This window comes from Phocoena sinus, chromosome 1 (genome assembly GCF_008692025.1).
Source record: "Phocoena sinus isolate mPhoSin1 chromosome 1, mPhoSin1.pri, whole genome shotgun sequence".
Taxonomy (NCBI): Eukaryota; Metazoa; Chordata; class Mammalia; order Artiodactyla; family Phocoenidae; genus Phocoena; species Phocoena sinus.
In genome coordinates, this window is record NC_045763.1 from 146,280,471 (window position 1) to 146,283,647 (window position 3,177).

Here is a 3,177-nt window from a genome sequence, read left to right on the forward strand (position 1 = left end):
ATGCAAAAATGAATGAATCACAAAATAATTAAGCTGAGTGAAAAGAATCTGGAGCAAAAAAAAGTATATAATGTACCATTCCATTTATGTAAAATTTTATAAAATGAAATGAATTTGTAGTGACAAAAAGCAGATCAATGGCTGCCTGCGGGGGGGGGGGTAGATTAGGGAGGTATGGAGGGGGAGGGGGGAAATTGGAGGGGAGGGTGGATATGTTCATTATCTCGTGGGTTCATGGGGTTTACATATGTCACACTTATTAAAGTGCATACTTTAAATAGGTGCAGTTTATTGTATGTCAATTAAGCCTCAAAAAGCTATAAAAGAAGAAAGAAGAAAAACCGATGTCTCCAGCGCTCCCAGCATTACTGCTGCAGCCACTGCCTAAGGATGGAGGGCAGCAGGAAGGGGTGAGGTGCTGAGGGGTCCCGCAGCTCTTACTCTTAGGCAGCCATGCAAGCCCCCCGCATCCACGCTCACACCCTGGACGCTGGGTGTAAGAGCAGCAGGCTGTGGTCCCCACTCCCCAGTCCCTCCCTCAGGAGACCGCTGTGCTTGCCTGGGGCCGGCCAGAGGGGAAAGTTAGGGGAAATGAGGTCATTAGAGGCCTTGGAGCGAGAGCCCAAGAGAGTTAATACAAATGTCAGAAAACATTTGGTCCAGCAGATGCTGTAAAACCCTTCATTAGTCTTTGCTGCCCATCTGCAGCTGGATCTTTCCACAACATTGGGGGACTCTGCTCAGTTGCCATCCTGCAGTCATAGAGGGGGGACAGCGTGGGGGGCAGAGTCCAGGACCAAGGATTCCCTGGGGTAGGACCCCAATATAATTGGGGGCTATACTTCCTGGATTCACAAGGGTGTGATTTTTTTCCTGTCAGTACAGTTGTTTATTAAATGTCATTACATTTTATATTGTCGTAATTCTTTAAAAATGAATATATGTTTTTTTTTTTTTTTTTTTTTTTTTTTTTTTTTTTTTTTATTTTTTTTTTTAGTTTTGGTTTAGTGGGCCACTCACTGTTGTAGACTCTCCCGTTGTGGAGCACAGGCTCCGGACGCGCAGGCTCAGCGCCATGGCTCACGGGCCCAGCCGCTCCGCAGCATGTGGGATCTTCCCGCGCCGGGGCACGAACCTGCGTCCCCTGCATCGGCAGGCGGACTCTCAACCACTGCGCCACCAGGGAAGCCCTGAATATATGTTTTAAAATTGCTATGAGGATCTATGTACTCAACTCGAAGGTGAGACAATTTGCCACCGTATTCCCAGAAAGGCCTGCCGAAGGACTTGGAGGTCGTTTATTCTGTTAAGAAATTCAGAAAACTCTCCTGCACTCGGCTTATCTGGTTTGTACCAAAACTGAATTCAGCTCACCCTTCTGCTAGGTAAAAGCCTCAGAAATTCCAGCCTGCTGTGCATAAGCTTAAAATGATTAGAGTCTACATAACTGGGAGACGTTGGTAGTTCTGCTGGGACCCAGATGTTCAGGTCAACGAGCCTTGAGGAATTCCTCCTTCTTGAGGGGCATATTCCCAACATCCCAGAATAGACTCCCCTCCCCCAAAACACACCTCCACCATGTCATCCTGTCATCTCCGTCCCCTTTCTCTGAAAAATAGATCTTCGAATTCGTCCCCTTCCTGCCCTGCTCAACCTGAAGCATTAATAATGATAATAGCGGACACGAGCGCACTCAGACAGCCAGGCACGATGTGAAACCTTTATATATATTACGCAGCAAATCCTTATGACAACCCTATCAGCTGGGTAGCGTGATGATTCCTATTTTACAAACGAGGAAGCTCAGGCAAAATGAGGGGAGGGGTGTACAGAGTTTCCAGCTTTGGGTTTTTGTTTTTTTTTTTTAGTTTAAGAGTTTTTCATTGTGGTAAATTACACACAACATAAAATTTACCATCTTGGCCATTTTTTAAAATGTACAGCTCGATAGTGTTTAAGTACATTCACATTGCTGTTCATCCATCTCTAAAACTCTTTTCATTTTGCAAAACTGAAACTGTATACCCCTGAAACAACAGCCCCCCACTTCCCCCTCTGCCCAGCCCCTGACACCCACCGTTCCACTTTCTGTCTGGATGGATTTGACCACTCTAGTGACCCCCATATAAGTGGAATCATACGGCATTTGTCCTTTTGTAACTGGCTTACTTCACCTAGCACAATGTCCTCAAGGTGCATTCATGTTGTACATGTGACAGAATTTCCCAAAGTTTCAGTTTGGCAGGACAAAAAGGATTCTGGAGATGAGTGGTGGGGATTTGCACAACGATGTGAATGTACTTAATGCTGCTGAATTGTACGCTTAAAAATAGCTTACATGCGGCTTCCCTGGTGGCGCAGTGGCTGAGAGTCCGCCTGCCGATGCAGGGGACGCGGGTTCGTGCCCCGGTCCGGGAAGATCCCACATGCTGCGGAGCGGCTGGGCCCGTGAGCCATGGCCGCTGAGCCTGCGTGTCCGGAGCCTGTGCTCCGCGACGGGAGAGGCCACAACAGTGAGAGGCCTGCGTGCCGCCAAAAAAAAAAAGGTTTAAATGGTCAAATTTAAGTTATGTGTGTTTTACCACAATTAAAATAACAACCACAAAAATAGGCAAGAAGATGTGCCCAAGGGCACACAGTAAGTGTCAGACCCACACCCAAGTGGGCAGGCTCCGGCATCCGGCACTGTGCTTAACTGCCACTCGGAACAGAAGCGACACATGAAAAGCCTGAAGCCCCGAGGCTTTCCAGGCCATCACACGGATGTGGGCATGGCTGCAGATTCAGGCTTGGGGGTAATTACCAGCAGGAGTGGGCAGTCCACGCAGGGCTCTCAGTGGAAGAGGGCATCAGATGCAACAGGATGCTGGGGCCTTCGGGTCAGACAGAGAGGAAGACAGAGAGGAAAGAACCCTGTGTGGGGAGGGGAGAGAGCCAGAAGGTCTGGGAGCCACAGGATGGCAGAGCCTGGGTCGAGCTGGGCAGGGAGGGCCGCAGGAAGCTGCGTGAGGACAGGTATGACAAGAAGGCTTGTTTAATGGGGGCAGGGGTAGGGCTAACAGGAGGTGGGACACCTTCTTCCCTTGCCTCTGTGGGGCTCCCGGAGGAGCAAAGGAGCATCGGACCCTCTTCTGTGGGCGGGGACTAGGGGAAGAGGGGGGCAGGGAGAGAGGGACC